Below are 21,130 nucleotides of genomic sequence, written 5' to 3' on the forward strand. Positions count from 1 at the left end.
GATGAATGTCAGATCAAGTCATATCCTGAAGCATTAAACAATTTCTAAGAGACGATATTACTGGATTCCAATACGCTAAGACTTTAGAATGTAATCTTGAAAACCTTTTTCTGAAACATAAACAGGAAAATCTACGACAGACTACGGTATATGAATTTTTGAAGCCTAAAATATAAATATGTTCAATCAAATATGTATATTTAAATGTGTAAATATACTCATTGTTCCCAATATAAAAATGTACATATATACATATATATTTTTCAATAAATATGAAAAAAACTGAACGTACCATAAAAGAACATAAAAAAATTATTTAAAGAGGTGGGATAGTAATTTTAACCTAGAGTTTTTTTCAACCCCCATAAGCGGACACTCCCCATAAGCGGACGAAAATTGTGGAACCGTGAGTGTCCGCTTGTGGGAGGTTTCACTGTACATATCTACAATCTTTATATTTAGTTGTATTAAATATAAAATTTGTGGAAGCCTTGAATTTTTCTTGTTCTATTCGCCTATAAAATACGCAACATCAGGGCATTTTCACAGTCACAGGGTATTTTCACATTTTCAGTATCGGTATATAAAGAGGAATATTTTATTCGAGAAAAGAAAGCACCAGAAGATTTCGTTTTGTTAAAAAAAAATTAATTAATGGGTAAAAGGTAAAGCCTTACGAAAACTAATTTATGGTTCCCCTGTAAATGAATTAATTTTATTGTAATAAACGAATCATATGATTCCAACAACAAAAATACACATCTAAAACTCAGCGCTCAAACATGTTGCGTTTCAACCTATACAGCGAACACATATTTGTGCCCAGCATCCTTTCGAACAGCTCCCAACAATCTTCCCGCCCCCTCACATGCGCTCCTCTATATGCGCTCTCTCAATGTACTTCGTGGATATGCGCTCCGACTTTGATGAAACGCCTTGTGGCGATGGCTGTGGCTATGGCTGTGACTGTGGCTTCCAACTCGCAGGCATCGATGAGACCAACTCGAGTTTTGCCTCGCAGTTACTGATTTTAGTTGGAAGGTGAGGTTTTAATTTTTTAAGCGAACGCCGAGAAAGACAAAAGTGCAAAAAATATTTTTTATCAAATAAAAATACACATAAATATGTTAAAAAACTAATAAAAACGAGCGAAGAACCTCAAACAAAAAAAATAAAAAACTAAACAAAAAACTACAATAGCACGAGATTTTTAAATGAAATTTTTTTCGTAAAAAAAATCGGAAATTGTGAATGTGAACCGCAATCGCGGAACCGAAGTGTTGTTGATTGGTTGGTTGCTGTGTGAAGTGTTTCACAATTATGCAAAAATAATTAGAGTAAAATATGTATTAGAGAATTTGCTAAAAGGCGCATACGTACAAAGGCACAAGCGAGCGGTGCGCGGTGTGTAAGTAAAAGTAACGGTGCGTACGCTTCCGTTTTGCATTTCGCATATTTTATATCATTGAATACGGAAAACGTGCTTCCAACAGCATCACACCTAAGCAGCTGCGGAGCATAGTAGAGCAACCGCCGCCCCAACAGCAGAACGCGCAGCACCTACGTACATCTACTAAGCAGTCGCCACGGGAGGAGCCCTCGATACGGTAGTACGCCAATACATACCCGCTGTGCAAACTTATACCAGCCAGGGAGTGCTGTGCTCAGCCTTATCACTCGCATACGCGTGGTTCCTGTGACTGTCTGCGAGTGCCTCTGCAGTGCCTGTACCGGAGACGTTGGCAGAGCCAGTGAACGTTTAAAACATATTGGAATTGCGGGTATGTGCTAACAATAAATGCTACTAAATACTTACAAATGTATGCACGAGTCAGCTATTGAACCAAAAAGTAAATTGTTGCTATTGTTCAGGCTTGTGTAAAATTATAACAGTATCGCCATTGAAAAACATCATCTGCAAATGGCGAAGGCATAAAATGAGTCAAGTTAAAAAAAATGAGAAACAAGACGAGCATAGAAAAAACTACGGAAAACGGGAGGGGTCGGCCGCTAACGCCTTAACAGTCGTTTGCTATTCGTTGTAGTCCCTCTCGTCACAGCTTTTATACCCTTGCATGTATTGTTAAGTATTTTTTAAAAGTTCTTTACAATCGCGATCACAGGCTTCAATCAAGAGAACAGTTTGAAAGTAGAGATTTGGCAAATTGGGCGGCAATATTTATGCTAATCTTTTATTGAAGTCTGTCTTCAAGACACGTTATTAAATATTATTTCAATAAAGTAATCACTAATAATTCTTCAAAAATTCTATGTCTAAATAAATCTGCAAGCTAAGTGGCTTATGTGGCGACAAGAAGACATACGGGATTTTTTTTTTAATCTCTGTTAATTTTAGGGCTTTTGAAATAAACCAGAATTGTACGACGTATGACGTTTTTTGAAATTTTTTAAGTAACCCGGCATACATATGTGGTAGCATCTAGTGAAGTAGATCACGAGACTCATCAAATTTTTTAACATCTTCTTATTGTCAATTTATTCTTACAAACCATTTTTGAGGAGCCACTTGCACTAAATAATTTTTATTGGTGCGCAACTAAGTTCTCGCTGTTTTTTTTATGAAAATTCCACTTTATTCTGAAAAAATGGTTACAAGTAAATCATTGAAAGTATTGCCCATTGCTGGCTACTACTTTTCCCCATCTTTCCGGTAGATTTCGTATTTTGTCGCTATAAAACTGTTCATCTTTTGAGGCTATCCACGGACCAAGCCATTTTTTGATGTCTTCATATGAATGGAACTGCTGGTCAGCTAGACCATGTGCTATAGTTCGGAACAGGTGATAATCGGACGGTGCAATATCTGGAGAATATGGCGGGTGGGGTAGGAATTCCCATTTCAGTGTATCCAGGTAGGTTTTAATGGATTTGGCAACGTCAGCCCGATCGTTGTCATGCTATAGAATCACTTTTTCATGCCTATCCGCGTATTGCGGCACTTCTGGCGCAGTGCTCGGCTCAATCGCATCAATTGAAGTCGATATCGATCCCCAGTGATCGTTTCGCTTGGTTTTAACAGTTCATAATAAATAACAGTAACTTGGTACCACCAAATACATAGCATAACCTTCGCAGCGTGAATATTCGGCCGAGGCGACGACGTAGAAGCATGACCGGGTAGTCCCTATGACTTTCTTTTCTTTGTATTGCTGTAATGAATCCATTTTTCATCACCCGTCACGATGCGATGAAGAAAACCCGTCCTTTTTTGCCACTGGAGCAGTTGTTCACAGGCGAAAAAACGACGTTCAACATCCCTTGGTTTTAACTCATAAGGAACCAAGTCCCCTGTTTTTGAAACATTCCCAAAGCTTGCAATCGCTTGGAAATGGATTGGCGGGGAACTCCTAATACTGAAGCAAGCTCTTCTTGCATTTGACACGGATCCTCATTGAGTAATGCCTCCAATTCAGCGTCTTCCTTCACGCGGACGGTCGTCAACATTAAAATCACCGTCTTTGAAGCAACGGAACCAATCTCGGCACGTTGTTTCACTTAAGCAGCATCTCCATAAACTTTTTGCAGCTCTCGACGCGCTTCAGCCGTCGTTTTTTTTGAGGAAGAGGAAAACCAACACTTCCCGCAAATGACGATTATTCGGCACAAAACCAGACATTTTCACAAAACCAAAACTATATGATACCAAAACAAAGTCACTAATGTGTCGAAGCAGTTTGTTTACAATATGTCTAAGCTTGGTTTATGACGTTTAGGTTATGTTAGAATCGACTAGCACACACTGCTAGCGGCATCTATTGACAAACAGCGGGAACTTAGTTGTGCACCTAATCACTCAATTATTTTTTAACTCTCCGTTGGACAACTTTTTTAACACCTTCGGTTGGGCATCCGGATGTGGCCTTTTTCGTTCTGTTCGAGGATCCTTTTTAAAAAAGGTTATATCCAAAATCGATAGTAAATTAAATTATAGGAAGCTACCTGGAAGCTCCTGACGTTATTTCTAATAAGAACATGTTAAATTCACGTCCCAGCGTAATTTCCATTAGAAACAACGCAATCATTCCACCGCCGCTTTAATAATTCAATACCACTTTTGTAGAAGGATTTATCTTTTGCTTCAAAATAGGCCGAAATTTCAGCGATAACCTCTTCATTCGAACGAATCCTCTTCATACGGTGAGCATTTTTTTTAGATCTGCGAACAGCCAGTAGTCGCTTGGTGTGGGAACAATTCGAAGTTCAATTCATACAGTTTTGCCTTTGTTTTGATAGACTTGTGACACGGTGCGTTGTCTTGGTGAAACAAATGATGAGCAAAGGCGGCATCCACTTTGAACAGAGCTTTTTCATAGTCAAATGATCATGCAATATAAAGCCAGCACGTCCTTTTGATATCTTTACGATGTCAGCTAACTCAAGCAACTTCTCTTTTCGATAATTAAAAGTCTTTCTGTGGATTTTTTAATGTTTTCTGGTGTTACCGCCTCGTTTGGACGTCGACTGTGTTGTGCATCATCGGTGTCTTTAAGACCACGTTTGAAGTCAGCAAACCATCGTTTTATTGTTGTTTTTAATGAAGCGGAGTTCCCATAAAACTTTGCAAGCCATTGCTTCGTTTGAACGATATTGTTTCCCATTAAAACACGAAATTCTATTTGATCCCTGTTTTTTGGGAAATAACAAAAGTAGCTCCACTCTTAGCACAATAACTCTCGAACTAATGGATAGAACATCATGAAATTTTAGCAGCTATCTCTTTAAGCTTAGTACTAACTGAAAAAGAGGTGAATCCAATAAAACTAGTGGCATCTATGTATGTGAGGCCTGGCACTTTTCAGCCCATGTGTTATTACACTTGAAGTGAAGTTTTACTGCTGCGAAAGATTTTGATGCAAATTTATGTATTTTCGAGCAAAGTACAGTCTTCCCTTGAACTATCAGAAAACTTTAGATTACTAGACGAAATACTGTAATAACCATTTTCTTGCGCAAAGATTATTGCCTCTAGTCAAGTGAACCGGAATGTAGCTTCGACAATTGCTCTATCAGCCTTACGACCTCCAACTAAATTACTTATAAATTGGATGTAATTTTTTATTTCTATCATCATCATTATTTGGCGGTACTCTTCTGTATGAGCTGTTGCTTGCTCCATTTCCCCCGAACCTTGGTTGATTCCTTCCACTTGTTTACCTGGAGTTTCCCCATGCCGTCTTCTAGTTCGTCAATCCATCTTGATCTTGGTCTGAATCTTGCTTTCGTTGCAAATGTTTTAGCGTCAATTATTTTTCGTTGAGCTCTCGTGGGGTCCATTCTCATGGTATAGCCTAGCCATCTTAGTCATTTTCCCCTTACAAGTTGGTCCAGTTCAAGTTTCTTCAGCCACTCGCCGTTGTCTTTGACTGCACCGAAGTTTAGCCTCAATTTTTCTCTCGAATACTTGGAGTTTGGAAACCTCGCGTCAAATTTAAAAATTTGTGTATGCATAAATTCAACAAAAGAAAGGAAAAATAACAACGGCAATGAAAAAATTAAATAAAATGCATCGAGATGTTTGATACGGTTCGATATTAACTAAGTCTTGAACCCTTTTGCGATATCCTAACAAAAACTTTTTCGATGATCTATACGCGCGTCAAGTGATCGTGAGGCTTCACTTCTTTTGTTAATTTGTGTTTGTATTAAATTTATGAGGCTACGCCAAAACCTCTCAGCGAAATTCGCTTAAATGTGCGCTGAAAGATTCCCAATCGTAGTAAATGGCGTAGACTAATTTAGTTGATTTTGAATTGAAGCGCTTACTTTACGTAATTGAATACAAAATTGCCTCTCTCTGTTAAAAGTTCCGTTAAAATCGTAGCACAAAAATAAGTTTTACTTCCTCATCAAATTCAACAGAAACTGGCAAATACAGTCGAATTTTTGTTGATATTAATATAGAAATTCTTAAAGTGAGTGACTTACACCTTAGTACAGTTTTGAATTAAGGCCGATAGCCTTTGACTCCTAACAAATGAGCGGTGAATGAACGAACAAAACAAAGGCTAACAGCCGAACCAGGAACTTCTTCAGCTTTTCAATTGATGGCGTTGAAAATAAATTAACTGAAGGTATCACAATGTAACCGAATGGGTTGGTCCGTGTCCACGATCTGGTAGTGCCCTGGTTCGAAACCCTGCATGAGAATCATCAAATGATGAAAATGAAAAAGTTGTGTCTAATGGCGGGCACTCCTCGGCAGGCAATGGCAAGCTTAGGAGTGCATTTTTGCCATGAAAAAGTTCTTCAAAAAAGTCCATTTGCCTTTCAGAGGTGACGTAAAAACTGTAGGGCCCTCCGCTTGTGGAACAACATTAAGACGCACGCCACAAATATCATATAAGGAGGAGCTCGACCAAACACTCAATAAAGAGTTAAAATTATTTTGGCTCTTCACTGAAGAAATAAATACAAAAAGGCCCGATGAAACCCCTGTAGCTGTAGAAAATACAATATCTGGGTTGTTTTTGTGAAAAGAAGGGCTAAAAATACTTTGAATATTCTCTAGGTATACATTTTGCAGAAATAACAAGATCTCCAGTTCAATTTAATTGTTCCAGTTCAAATAAATGGCTGAAGAATTAAATGAAGTTTTTGAATTAATGGAGGGCAACTCTTCCAGACAACAATTTTTTCAATCATTTTTTGCGTAAAACTCAGAGTATTTATTATCTTATAATAAATTACATTAATTCTCATGCTTAAATTAATATACAAACATTTTTTTGAAAAAATAAAAAAAATAGCGGCGCTGTAGCTACTCCCACGAGGCTCCTTTAATTTGCGCCGTGGAATGCACGGCCTCTTGTAATCAACTGAAATCAATCAAACAAACATGTTTCATAAAAATAAATTATTCCGTTTTGCACTTATTTTTACCTATTTTTAACAAAAAAACAAACAAAATGAAAGTTTGAAGAGAAAAGGAAAGAAATTACACCTTTTTATAAACAAACTGATCAAAGCAATATTTTTATTGATATTGAATATGAAATTTTAGGTATATGCAAAGGCCAATATGTCAAAGAATATCTCTGTAAAATTTTAAGTTGATATCCTTATTACTTTTTGAGTTATATTCGACAGCGCGGAAAAAAACGCATTTCGAGAAAAACGCGGTTAAAATAATTCGTTCTCCTTCATCTTTCGTTCGACGCTCAGCACTTCCCTGACTTTATAAGAACTTTTTCGAGTTCTTTCTATTAAGCTTAAAACATTAAAAATATATTGTTTAGATTGTAAATGAATTTCTAAAGAAAAAAAAAATGGAAAATTTGAAAGTGCTGCAGGAGTTACCCCCTTAATTCGTACTTTATATATATGTATGTTTATAATTGGCGCGTCTTGATGTTGTTCCACAAATGGAGGTACCTATAGTTTCAAGCCGGCGGCCGCCATAGCCGAATGGGTTGGTGCCTGACTACCATTCGGAATTCACAGAGAGAACGGAGGTTCGAATCTCGGTGAAACACCAAAATTAAGAAAACCTTCTTTCTAATAGCGGTCGCCCCTCGGCAGGCAATGGCGAACCTCCGAGTGTATTTCTGCCATGAAAAAGCTCCTCATAATTCGTACTTTACCATTTGGAAATATAAAATCCATAAAAGTAGAGTTCTCCAGTTTTTTGCACACAGTTTTAATTTTTAGTGTACAATGATGCACTGACTATTACTTAATCTTTGGAACCATTATTGAAATCACCAAAAATTACGGTTACGTCACTTTTTAAATTACCGATATCGCTGCTATTTGATCTTGGATTAGACAAATGATGTATTATTGTTTAAAAAAATGGTGCTACCATTCACAGCTATTCTGTTGTCTAAATTGTTGTCTTTTACTATTAATTTTATACTTTGGGCGATTGTGAAAATTCTGTAAAAAGCTTTTTCCCATTTTAAATTTATCTGCTCAATCGAGTGAATGAATATATTTTATAGTCTCGGGCCTTAACAAATACGAGAATTATTTTCCGAAATATGTAGACAGAGTAGGAAATTTCAAGTATAAAAAACAAAAAAAAAAAACAAAACAAAGTTGTTATTGCCACGACGGGCAGTGGCAGGCCTCTGAGTAAATTTATGCGAAGAAAGTTTAAAATCGTAGAGTTCTACCTTTGTGGAACAACACTAAGACACATAGCACAGATTGAAGAATATATTGAGCGCAAAAACCTGTATGCATATCTACATATGGTATTATTATGAACCTATAGAACACTCTGATCAGAATTTCTGCTATTTCGTTTTAAAAAAGAATAGAGAGTGAGCACTACCCTTTTACCATATAAGCGAAGTGGAATTTCGAAAACTGGGAAGCGTTGGGATAAATAACGACTATTTATGTAAGTACATATGTGTGTATATAGTAAATATATTAGACTTACTTTATTTTAACCCGGCGTTCGTCGCTACTGGGTAAAAAATACTACAGAGGTAATAAAACCACTTCAACTTTTTTGCTACAAGATATCGTGGCCTGCTGCTTCAAGTAGCTTTCTACATAGAAATAAAAGACGGGTTCCCTACGTGAAATAAATATTTAATTAATTATACACCTATACACATATATTATGTGGTAATTTTAACCTGGTTGCAAGCGTTTGTATTTGAATTTGCCTGGCGACAAAGGTAATTTTGAAATTCCTATAGCAACCACGCTGTGCATGTAAAGTACTTGTGAAAGTGAATTTTTACACCCACGCACTTTTGCTACAGAGAATTATAATTTGGATGACATAACAATATAAGAAACGATATATATATAAACATAAAAAAATCGAGCATTCGTTATATGGAAGAAAACACCCAACACCGCCAGCAGAAAAAATTGCCAAAAATATACGTAATTTTTGAATGTGGCTGAATTACGAAACAGTTGCGGCCAAAATTTAAAAAGGCTTATGTTTAAAAAATAAATGTCATGAATGACCCAATAAATTTGAATTTTCGTTGTTTTATTTCAATTTAAAATCCGATACCTCTAAATTGAACACCCTTTATATATAAGTATAATTGGTGCGTACATCTTTTGTTGATTGTTTTGCCAACTGTTTCCCGCAAATGGAGGGATCTACAGTTTTAAGACGACTCCGAACGGCAAATGGCTTCTTATGAGGAGCTTTTTCATGGCACAAATACTCTCGGAGATTGATCATTGTTTGCCGAGCAGCGACCGCTAGCGACTTTTTCTATAAATTTCCTCTTCGTGCCCGGGATTTCGAACATGTGCACTTTCGAATGGTAGTCATGCACCAAGCCATCTCGATAACACGAATGACGTATCGCTTCATATTTAGGGTTATATTTTGAAACAGATACTCAGTTGCTGTAACAGTTTACTAAACCCTGTCTGTGCGATGTAGTCACCGGTCGTCTCCGTCTAACTTATCTAATGGTATACCCAAAAAGCGTGCTGTTTCGATAGGTTGGGTCCAGAAGAACACCCCACTCCTTCTTAGATGAGTAGGTTTAATAGGGCATTTGAAGAAGTGGTTAGTATCGTGCGGTGTTCCTTCCCATGGATATATATTTGGTATGTCGGGGTCGATTCTGGATAGGTACGAGTTTAACCTACTACAATTTCCAGAACGTAATTGGGCTAAAGTTGCGCGAATCTCGCAAGGAAGCTGGAGCTCTTCGTCTACAATAGGTGCTGTTTGGACTCCGATAATGGCATTCGAGGGTCGGGAGTTTAGGACGGTGGCAAGGGTCTTCCGATGAATGTGTTTTCATGTTTGTCTGTATACTATCCGGTTCAGTAGTTTTAGATGTATTTGGTCCTGGATCTCGTCAGTGTAGTTAAAGTGTGTCCTACCGTGCCTTAGAGGTGGCTCGATCTCAAGCAAATGTCGGCAATGGGGATACCTGCGGTAGCACCCAATCAGAAACTGCTTGTTGAGCATTTTGTTGTGCTCCTTGACAGGTGGCATCGCTGCCTTATTGTGTAGATGTTGCCGGGGGGACATCAAGAGACATCCGATGGCTGTCTTGATAGCAGTATTCTGAAAAATAGATACTCAATTATAATATAGTTTTCTGTATTTCATAATGGGCGGTGAACTACTTCACCAATTGTTCGCTAGAGACCCTTATAACTTTTTTTTTTTGTTTTCTCAAAAACAAACCAAAAAAAAACAGCTTCAGAAAGAAATTATTTTATTAAGTATAGTAAATTAGTAACATTATGGTTTCCCAAATCTCTGCTAGCGCTATCTGTCTGCAGGCTATAGAAATTTCGCCGAAACGGAGTTCAAATTCATTATAACATAGCTTTCATATTCCTCTGATCGTCTCAACCCAGCACACTCCCATCACACATTATCACACACAAGCGCACACACACACACGTCATCCGACTTGACAATGAGACCTTTTTCTCTCACTCTCCCCCTCCCAGCACTCACTCTTCCACGCTGACTGTTCTCATCATACACGGCCCGTTGGCCACTGGTATGCACATAACAGCTAAACATTTGCCGGCTTTCAGAGCACGTCTTTGCACATCCCAGCTGTTGCTACATAATGTTCTGACTTAGGCCAGAACGCACACAGCCTTCAGCCACTACACACTACAAACTAGCCACCCTTTTCTAACACACTTCACCCACCACCACTGCACCGCATCACACCCAACATTCTCGCTTCTCGGCGTAGATTTTCTCCATTACCGCAGTAAAAGTTTGTGAACCAGTGACAAGGATAGGTTGGTTGGTGGGGTAGTGTGCGAACGTGTGGGGGTTGGAGGCGAGCACAGGGACAAGGCACTTCACGCAATTTTACTACCAAACACAATCCATATACGTATATTCCATTCTATTTCATTCTATTCGCATCTACTTTACACTATTCTATTCTGCGGGAACTGTGACTGTCATTGCTTTTGCTGTTGCTGTTGCTGTTGCTGTTGGTGCTGATGCTGCTGCTGCTCCTGCTGCTGCTGGTGCTTTTCTGTTGGCATTGTATGTATGAATGCTTTTGTTGCTGTCATTACTATTACATACGTATATCTGTCTACATGTTTGCACTTCGTTGTACATACAAATGCACGCAGATTTTTCTTTCGCTGCGTTTTGCTCATTTCCTGCTGATTTATAGTTCTAATAATAGGTTCACTCAACGTAACTTACCCAAACGAAAGGATAATGCATACACACACAGAAGCGTGCAAGCTTCACGAAACCCACATACGAACCTACAAGTTGAGCGGCATACACACACACATAAGAACGCTGTACATATAACTATTAGGAAACTCACAACCTCGCTTTCATTCGCCTATTGCATGCTTGCCTTTACTATCTCCATACAGTACTAGTCGCATATAAAAGAAAAAAACCCGCACACACACACATAGCCGTGTACAGCCGTACGCTCGTACTTTTATATTTTTAAACGTCCTGCCACTTTGCTTGCTCGTAAAAACTCTCGAATTCGTATTCGCACTAGCACTCGCACTCACTAAAATCAATTTCAAATTGGGGTATAAAACAAATTCAAAAAATAATATTGCAATAATGAGCAAAATTTTTGCGTTTGCAACATCTAAAAGCATTTAACTGGCACATTTCCTAATGACTCTTCATTGCGGTATCCAAAAGCGGAATACGAAGTGGGAAATTGCTTTCATGCGCGCATCCATACATACATTCGCGTACATACACAAAGACGCAGGCGCCTTAATGCACAGAAAGTTGTTCATTTACTTTGGTATTTATCCTTGATTCGCAGTATGACTTTATTACTTGTGTATAAGTAAGTGGATTATAATTTGATAAGATTAAAATGGGAAATGGTGGTTGCACTTTTTGATTTTTATTAGTTGGGCTTTTTGATGACCAATTAGCGGTTATCTCGCTGTGTTAACTTCTAATTACTTACTTATTGCCTAGCGATGGCAAGTTTAATGGCGTGGGAAATAAATTTTTGGACTGTTAATTACCCGATTTAGCCTTCTCGAATATTATTAGCTTATTGATACAAGTCGAATATCGAATTTTGGGCTGCAATGTTTTCTTGGTCGCAACGATTGAGGCAATCAGAATTAGCCTCTTTCTGCTTTGATTAATACGTAGAACGTTTGAACGCTTGGAATCTGTGTGCGTAAGCATAATCTGCCCAATCCATAAATGGTTGTTAGTGACGTTTGCGCCAATTTCGGCAAAACAAGCGTTTCCAACTAAGCGAAGTTGAGTGAGTAGAATCCTAGAGCTTCTGAAAGGCGCAAAACAACAAAATTTCGCAGTAAATCGCGAAATCCTTGAAAACAATCCAGACGAAACAATCAACACCCACCTTCTTCAAATTTGTTTCTGAATAAGTTTTTTAATAAATAAAAAAAAATATTTTGAGAGATCTTTATTTTGGCCTTCACGCGCCCTTATCGCTTGTCTCTTTGTATACTAGGTTGTTCAATAAGTTTTGAGGTTCGATAAAAGATGGTGTTAGTACTAAAGGGTTTTCCAATAACAGGTGTTATTTTGAATAGCCCGCTATTTCGGTAGATGTCACTTTTGAAGTTTTCATTTTTTGGTATTTGACAAGTAGAAACTACGCCATTAAAATTCACTATAAAAATGGTGAAAATTTGGCAGAGACGATCATTTTTGGATCATCGTGAAGCACCTTATCGGACCGCAATACAGAAATTGGTTAAAAAATGCAAGCTGTTGGGACAAGCTAGTGATGTGAAGAATAAAACCTGTGCATGTCGCTCAAGAATAGCCGAAAATATTGCTGTCGTAGCCGAAAGTGTTAAAGTAAATCCAGGTTTGCCCATGCCTCGTCGTCCTTTGGAATTAAGCATTCCACAAACGTCATTGCACCGTAATTTGCATAAAGATTTGGCTCTTAAGACTTATAAAGTCCATCAACTACGTCGTGTATTTGCTGATTGGGTCGTTGAAATACATGAAAATTATCCGGAATTTCATCGAAAAATCATCTTGAGTGATGAGACCCATTTCCACCTCGGTGGCTTCGTCAACAAGCAAAATTGTCGGATCTGGGGCTCAGAAAATCCAAGAGTTATTGTTGAATTTGTTGATTGACGATTTTTTATGGTCAAAATTGGATGGTATTGATCTGGACAACGTTTATTTTCAATAAGTCGTCGCTACGTGCCACATAAGCAACGAAACCATTGATCTTTTACGGGAAAGCTTTCCGGACCGTGTTATCGCTCGCAGAGGCGATCACAATCGGCCACCGAAATCTTGTGATTTAACACCTTGTGACTTTTCTTGTTCTTTGGGGCGACGTGAAAGAGAAGGTCTGCGACAACAGCCCAGGGTCGATTCAAGACCTCAAAGATGGAATTCGTGAGGCTATCGAGGAAATTTCATGAAAAGAATATTGTCCTGTAAGCATGGTCGTGGTGCTCATTTGCCTGATGTTATTTTCTACTATTAACGGCATACCTTCCTCTTTATAATGAAATAAACATCCGATCATTTATATTAAAAAATAGCATTTTTCTTTGAATATCAAATAACACCTCTTATTAAAAAACCCTTTATAATACAAATATTATGATCTTCACATTTTTAGATATTTAAATTTTTTTTTGTTTTTTTTGAAGTTTATTTTTTATTAATTAAAAAAAAGTAAATAACTATCTTTCAACTTTATCTGCAAATGCGCTTGCGAGAACATATACACACACAAATAAAACCTGAGCACAAAGCCAAAATGTATTATATATTTAGGTTTACCTTCATTGGCGCAGGTAATTCGCTTTCATCGAAAGGCATCAAAATAAGTATTCGGTACGCAGTCAGTCTTCGCAGCATATCTACTACTTACTGCTGTGTATTACCCGTCCATACGTACTTGCACCAATTGCCAGTTATATAAATAACACACTCAATACCAATGTCGATGCTGTGCAACATGCCAAAATATCCTTTCTACTCACAATAAATGACAAACATATCCGCAAACAAACTTTTCCATCGATTAACTTTTGCGGCAATAATAAATATTAAAGCCTTTACATGTACTTGCGCTTGTTTGTAAGTGTGTGTGTGTGTATGTGTGGGGATGTAGGTATATAAGTAAAAGCTAAGAATAGCAGCAGCATTCACAACACAAAAGTAAAAGCTATAAAAAATATTTAATATCCTGGTAATTATCATATGGAGCATGAAATAGAAAGAAGTCCTAAAAATAAATTCACATTTTCCAGTAAAGGCTGTATAGCCTTTTTATGTTTAAATAATAAAATATCAAGACAAGAAAAATAACTGCCGGTATGTTTGTAAGTAGTATTTGAATTTGATCCAAAATTTAGTAAGACATGAAAAATTAAATCGATAGAAAAGCAGATGGCCCTATACTCGTAGAAGTTGGGATCTGCCAGACCTACTGGTCTATGACCATGACTATGTCACCCATGTCAGCATATTCACTACTAATATATATGTATATATTATATTTATATGTAACTGGGGAGTACATCCTTTGCAGGGTAGTTGGATGACTTTGCCCTCGAATTTGTGTTGTGCGCATTGTTGTTGCCCCACAACTAGAAGAACCTACAACGAAAGATAGACGAGTTTTGTAAAAACCTTATTCATGACAGTTGGTAGTGGTCAGATAACCAGTAGGCAATGATATATAATATGAGCTTTTAAGGGCTTGAGGGCCTATTGACTTAGATGGCGCCATCTAGCTCGGTTCGCTGCTTTGTCGTCCGACTGTGGCACTAAAGACGCCCTCCTTGCCCACCCTGGCATTGAAGTCACCAAGCACGATTTTTACATCGTCGCGGGGGCAGCCATCGTAGGCTTGTTCAAGGAGCTCATAGAAGCTCTCTTTGGTCTCCTCGTTCTTCGCGTTCGTCGCAAATTCTCTATCCAACAGCAAAGCCAACTCCAAATTTGAACTTTGTCGCATAGCAGCTGTAGTAGATGTCGTAGGAAGAATTTTTGGAGCTTTTCGTGGTCTTTTATGGCCTCCTTTCATCCTGAGAGAGAGCTGGGTTGGGCTGAGCGTATGTGCCTTTCCTTCGGCCACATCTGGTCAAGATATCTCAACTTTCTTCGTGCTATAGCGCCACACAACCGAATTGCAAATTGTTATGAGCTAAGCTGATAAAAATGACTTCTAAACTCAAAATGTGGGATTCAGTATGACAGATGTAAAATTGAAAAATTGAGCTAAGAGCGTCAAATGGAATACTCTGAGAATTGTGGAGTCGCTTATTACCGCCCTTTTGAACTTTGAAAAGTACAACGCACAAAAATACGTAGGAAACCCGTTCTCACGACAGTCGGTTCTACATAACCGGAACGGCCCGGATTTATATCTGCTTATCCCGACCCGTAGAAAGTGGCCCTTCATCAGTCCAACCAGCCTCTTATTGTCCCTTCTGTTTAGTAACAGGAGGAACTGCGACAGTCGGTCGGGCATGGTAATCACGGACAGGTAACATCAGTTTGGTCCATTTGCAGCCTCTCTCAGCCTGCCAATCTCGCTTGCGGGTTAGAGTAACTCGTTTGCTAACCGTGGCTTTGATGGCTGCAGAAGGAAGTGGCGGAACGGACTCCGGGCCAAAGAAGTTGACCTCAATTCCCATTGTTGCTAAAGAGTCAGAGGTTATGAAATCTATCGACGTATTTCAATCTGGATTTACCGGACCTAACTACCTTTGAAGTGGATGGAGGGCTGTCCAAGGCTATGAGTGCAGCTTTACTGTCGCTACAGACATGTAGAGATCTGCCTCCCCACCTGTTTTTCACAACAAAGTTTTTGCTTTTTGAACAGCATACACCTTCGCTTGAATTAGAGATACCTACACATAGCAAAGTCTAGTTTTTCCCGCTGGATTTTACGTAGACGTGGAGCTGGAGCCGTACTCGGTCCTGAAGCCATCCGTGAAAATGCGAAAACAGTGTTTGCTGAGCTCATTTTTTGAGTTTGACCACAGTGTATCTCTTGTCAAGCACGACTCTGGATGGCATGGAGTTAAAGCGCATGCATGGCGAGGATCGTTGGATCGAAATCCATGCCTACTCTGCTGTCTAATGCCGGACAGGGGCCGCACCAATTCCTATTGTGTTTTAGCTTGCAGATGGCCTTCACGGCCTCTCCTTGGATAAAAACATCAAGTGGTGATAGACTAGATGGATTAGAAAGAGCATCACCAGTTGAAAACCATTCGTACAAACGTTTAATGGTGTTCTTAGAAGGCGCACTTTCCATATTTTTAATTTTTTATACGCATGTTGAGTTTTCACAATTGACTTCTTTTGTTGAATATAAATTTCAACAATTTGGGAGCGCTCCCGTGGTGTGTACTGTTCCATGATAAAAATCTGCTTAGACTGGCGCTTTCAACGCGGTATGTCATTAAGCGATCTGACATCTCTGTCAAAAGATACAGGGTTGCCAGGTGGGTCCGTCGAATATTGGCAACCCTGTATGACTTTAAACGCACAGAGTGTGCTAAGCGAGTTTTATGAAAATATTAAGTGTACCAGCCGTTCATGCGCACCATGACTCCATTTTGTTTCCAGCCAAAGGAAAAAATGGGTTCACGGTGAGCTTTCAGCTAAAGAATGAGAGATTCATATCACATAATTGTTGCATTCTTATTATTATCGTACGGACGATTTGCCGAAATTGACACATTTTTTACTTACATATATAAGCAAGTATCTGAAATTATGATATGAATTGTCGCACTATTAATGCTAAACAAACAGGCAGGGCAGGAGGGTAATTATTACAGGCGTAAACCTAAATTACGTAAAAACTTAAAGATGTTTACTCAAGCAGTCGAATCAGCTTACTCATGCAGCCTCATCCCCAATACTAGGCTGCTTAATAAGTTTTGCGGTTCGATTAGAGGGCGTTGTTACTAGCCTAAGGTGGATGATTTGAATCGACGCGCCAAATCCACTTTATCCTTTCGAAAATGCTCTAAATGTTGCTGAGAAAGTCGCATTCGGATGAGTTCTTATTCCAGTGTTAGCGAATACGGCATGCGTCGACCGTAAACCATCACTATGGATGAGACTTGTGCCTATCACCGTGATCCTAAATCAAAACTAGAGGTGTGAATCGGCAAAAAAAGTTTTAGCACCAGTTTTTGGGAAAACGAAAGGAATTTTGTTTGTGGATTAGTAGTAAATTACTGGTAAAACAATAAATTATCAATAATATTGCAATCTTTCAGATCAGTTGAAGAAAAAAATTCGTGAAAAAGACCCAGTTTGCACAAGAAAAAAATTTTTTCATCAGTACAACGTATCGTGTCACAAGAGATTTCCACAATGGCTAAAATCCATAAATTAAAATTCGAGTTGTTGGGGCATCCACCAACCAGACTTGGCCCCTAGCGGCTTCCACCTGTTTTCGGACCGAAGAAAATGTACGCATGGAAAGCGTTTTTCATCAAATGATGAGTCATATTTTGCAACCTTTCCAGATGTTCACCTCAGGGATGGAGTTCATAAATAGGAATTTCATTGGAGCAAGTGTATTGCTCAGGGAGATATGTATATATGTATATTAGAGTGTCCCAAAAAAATTAAAGTGTTTTTTTTTTAACGCATACCCTCTTATTTTGTTTGAATGGTCTCAAAACATCCAAAAATAAAGTTTCGTCTATTTAGAATCACGGCAACCCGTGCCGAGTTGAGCGGAAACCTGTCGGTACTTGTATAGTACGGCGCGCGCGAACTGTCGGATTGATTGCATGTAATTACTTGTTTATTTTATTAGTAATCGCGTTTTTTTCGTGTAGTCAACATGTCAGTGGAGTAACGAAGTTCCAAAAAGGAGATATTTCTAATAGGGGACGTAAAACATCAAATCACCGGTTCTAAACTTCCCTCTAACGGGCAAGTACTGGCAGTTTTGTTCTTTAATATTCGTGAAGTGAACTTAAGTGTCAATGAAAGTGCAAATCTCACAATTCGTGAGTGTGTTATTTATTGGGAAAAGGCACGTATACCGACCAGATCAATATATAAATGTGTTAAGAAACTAGTTAACTTATACCAAGTTTGGAGTGAATTGCAAAAAAAAAACTCAAGAAGTGTTTGAACAGCGTCGAAGGGAGTTTTTTTCAAACTTAAAGAATTTGTTTGACATTGCACATGCCGATGCTCTTCAATCGATTACAATAAATGAAGATAAGATCTTCTTGCAGCGCCAAAGAGAACCAGGTCGGTCCGGTCACTTAGCCGGAGTGGACAAAAAACTAACAAACAAAGAGGAAAGGACGGGCCTTAGAATGATCGAGGAGGAAAAGCGACGTGCCCATCAACATCATCTTGCGAACCACCACTAGAAAAGTCCTCTTCTGATTGTGAAATAATAGAATTAGAAGAAAATAGGCCCAGCGCAAGAGAAGCCTCCTCTCAGCGCGATAAAACTTCTATGCGGAAAAATATCATAACTCCCAAGTTAGTTGCCGCATTACACAGGTGTCAGTTAAGTGTGAGGGATTCTGTCTTTATAATTGAAGCTACTATTGAGGCTCTGGGGCACAATACGGATGAATTCCCTATAAGCAAGTCCTCCATCCATAGAGTTCATACGGAAATGAAGCTATACAAATTTATTTTCAAAACAAGGTCCCGGACATGATAACTGCCCACTGGGACGGAAAACTGTTGCCAGCTCTAGATTCACGACGTAAAAGTAAAGAAGAACACCTACCGGTAGTTATTACATACGATAATAAAGAACACATTATTGCTGTTCCTAAATTGGATAGCTCGACAGGAAGAGAACAGGCAGCCGCAGTTTGGGATGCTATTACGAACTGGAACCTTGAAGACAAAGTGCAGATTCTCTGTTGTGATACTACTGCTTCTAACACAGGCCGCATAAATGGAGCATGTGTGCTTCTCGAACAAAAACTGGGTAGAGAAGTGCTTATTTTTGCTTGCCGTCATCACGTTTACGAATTAGTACTTAAAGGCGTGTTTGAAGCGAAAATCAGTCAGGTAACTACAAGCCCAGACATCCCATTATTCAAGAAATTCCGAGAAAACTGGAAAAGTATCGATCCCGAGAAAAAACAAAGCTGTACAGAAAAACTATCTTGTTTTAATGTTTCGAAAATTGACAAACTGCTAGAATTCTACAAAACTGATTTAACCAAAGAAATCGTTAGAGATGACTATCGCGAATTAATTGAGCTTTCAATTATATTTCTTGGCGGAGATTCAGAGAAGAAATTTAAGATTCGGCACCAGGTGCTATGCACCAGGCTCGATGGATGGCGAGAGCCATTTATGCGTTAAAAATATCGTTACTTAGCTCTCAATTCAGAATTTCAAACAAGGATAAGGCAGCTCTGTTGGACGTATATCTGTTCATCGTGACATCCTACGTAAAACCCTGGCTCCAATGTATTTTAGCAGTAAAGTCACGGTATCAGGATTTGTGTTTTTTGAAGGCCATGAAAAATTACGAAACAATAGACAAAAGCATTTCAAAAGCAACTTTGCAGAAGTTTTGGCAGCATTTGTGGTATTTGACAGATGAAGTATCTATTCTGGCTTTATTTGATGATGATGTCAATCTAGAAACTAAAGTAAGAATGATTGCTAACTTAACTAGAGAAAACCCAACAGCTCACAATAAACGTTACATTGCATCCAAAGAAGAGCTCTGTGGCCCACTTTTTGGTACGTTAATTAAGCCTTGATTATGTTCTTTTACTAAGTTTGCTAATAGGTATAATTGATAACTGATCTATCTGTTTTAATTTCAGAGAAAAACATTGATGACTTCGTCTCCGTCAAAAGCAAGTTCCTGTTTAATCGATTCCAGATTGACGACAGTTTTCTGAACAAGTGCCCCTCTTCGTGGTCAAATGATGATTTCTTTCTACAGGCTAAAAATAAGCTGCTAGGACTGAAAGCAGTTAATGATACGGCAGAAAGAGTGGTTAAGTTAATGCAAGACTTCCGTGGTTTGATCACTGTTCAAGAGGAGCAAAAACAATTTTTATTACGTTGCGTACAAGAACACAGACAGGTATATCCCAACTGTAAAAAGCAAACTTTGAAAAGAAAATTCGATGATTGATGTCCCTTTTATAATAAAAAGAAAATAAATACGAAATATGTTTTTTATTTTTATTTATTTATTGTAATTAATTTAAAAATTCAATTAAACTTTTCTCTATTGTGAGCCTATAGCTTTCATACTAACTTTGTTTGACATCAAGTCGGCACGGGTTAATGACATCCGATCTCAATAATATTTTATATTTAAGTTTTTAGAGTCAAATGGAAAAAAATAAAGGGTATGCGTATTGAAATTCCGAAAAAAAAAAATTCCCCCTTGTAGCCTGGGACACCCTAATGTATATATATATATAATTGGCGCGTGCACCCTTTTTGAGTGTTTGGCCGAGCTGTTCCTCCTATTTGTGGTGTGCGTCTTGATGTTGTTCCACAAATGTGGAGGGACCTCCAGTTTCAAGCCGGCTCCGAACGGCAGATATTTTTTTATGAGGAACTTTTTAAAGCAAAATACACTCAGAGGCCATTGCCTACCTTTTTTAACTTTTACTTCATTTTGGTATTTTACCAAGACTCGAACCTACGTTCCCTCTGAATTCCGAATGGTAGTCACGAACCAACCCATTCGGCTACGGCAGCCGCCAACCAGGGGCACTATACTGAATATTAAAGTGTATTTCAAATTGTGTTTTTCTTATCGAACCGCAAAACTTATTGAACAACCTAGTATCCATCACCAGTGACCGTCATATGATCGGTCAAAGCAAGCCCAACCACCAGCGTTAAGGTTTAGGTAGCAAAGGAGTGCGGCCAAATGACCGCCACTGTTCTTGTCGGGATGCAACGGAACGAGTTGACAAGATGGGTGCCAAATTCGTGTAAACTTCAACATGGGATTCCCCGAATTCTTCGTTTTTTCCCATACAGGCGACGTAAATTGAGTGTAGAAGTCACATATATGATATTTTCACGACATATGTAAATTAAGATAACGTTCACCAAATGGACGTCAATCGAGATATACCTATGCTAAGTTAGAGCAACTCATCCCTCAGTTTGAAAGTAAGGTTGGAGTATTTCCCAACTCCGTGCAAGCGTAAAGCTATTAAATGCGGTAAATAT

At 38.5% G+C, this 21,130-nt stretch overlaps 1 protein-coding gene across 3 annotated transcripts in view; it reads left to right on the plus strand.

The window, feature by feature from the left end:
- Positions 1–979: 979 nt before the first annotated feature.
- LOC128855449 (cytoplasmic polyadenylation element-binding protein) overlaps positions 980–21,130 on the plus strand; it is a 99,306-nt gene continuing 79,155 nt past the window's right edge. Inside the window, exons 1-2 of one of the 3 annotated variants that reach the window (XM_054090354.1) lie at positions 981–1,424; positions 1,494–1,781. The gene's annotated coding sequence lies outside the window, so the exon portion shown is untranslated. Of the gene's footprint in view, positions 1,425–1,493; positions 1,782–21,130 lie in introns of all 3 variants that reach the window. The other 2 variants (XM_054090355.1, XM_054090357.1) reach the window with 2 other exon arrangements.

This window comes from Anastrepha ludens, chromosome 2 (assembly GCF_028408465.1).
Source record: "Anastrepha ludens isolate Willacy chromosome 2, idAnaLude1.1, whole genome shotgun sequence".
NCBI classification, from domain to species: domain Eukaryota; kingdom Metazoa; phylum Arthropoda; class Insecta; order Diptera; family Tephritidae; genus Anastrepha; species Anastrepha ludens.